Source organism: Apium graveolens, chromosome 9 (genome assembly GCF_009905375.1).
Source record: "Apium graveolens cultivar Ventura chromosome 9, ASM990537v1, whole genome shotgun sequence".
In the NCBI taxonomy this organism is placed as follows: Eukaryota; Viridiplantae; Streptophyta; class Magnoliopsida; order Apiales; family Apiaceae; genus Apium; species Apium graveolens.
The window spans coordinates 119,871,063-119,871,677 of record NC_133655.1 but is presented as its reverse complement, the minus strand read 5'-3'; the positions used below and the strand labels follow the sequence as shown (position 1 = coordinate 119,871,677).

Sequence of the window (615 nt, the reverse complement as noted above, 5' to 3'; positions counted from 1 at the left end):
GTAGCTGTATCTACTTCCAGAATTCCTGCTACCTTGCCTTGCAACATTCTTTGAGTAGGATTCTGGTATTCATTAGCTGCCATGAGCTCAATCAACTCTTAAGCTTCATTATAGTTTTTGGCCCATAAGGCTCCACCAGACGCTGCATTCAGCATAGGTCTAGACTGAGCGCCCAAACCATTGTAGAAATAGTTTATAATCATCCAATCAGGCTTGCCATGGTGTGGACACTTCCTTAGCATCTCCTTATATCGATCCCAAGTCTCACACAGAGATTCTCCAGTTTACTGAGCAAACTGAGTAAGAGCATTCCTGATTGCAGCAGTCTTCGCCATAGGAAAGAATTTAGTGAGAAACTTTTGAGCAAGATCCTCCCATTTGGTGATAGACCTTGGTGGTAGAGAATGTAACCAGCACTTTTCTTTATCCCTCAGAGAGAATGGGAGGAGTCGCAGCTTGATAGCATCTTCAGTCACCCCATTGAACTTGAAAGCATCGCAGATCTCGATGAAATCCCTGATGTGCATGTTGGGGTATTCTGTAGGAGAACCTCCAAACTGAACTGAGTTCTGTATCATCTGAATCGTGCTCGACTTGATCTCAAAAGTGTTAGCC

At 43.9% G+C, this 615-nt stretch overlaps 1 non-coding gene across 1 annotated transcript; it reads left to right on the top strand.

Annotated features, from left to right (window-relative positions):
* The first annotated feature begins 213 nt into the window (after positions 1–213).
* Positions 214–320, top strand: LOC141687701 (small nucleolar RNA R71). Its single transcript, XR_012561187.1, has one exon. It is a non-coding gene; the product is annotated as a small nucleolar RNA R71 (small nucleolar RNA).
* Positions 321–615: the final 295 nt, after the last annotated feature.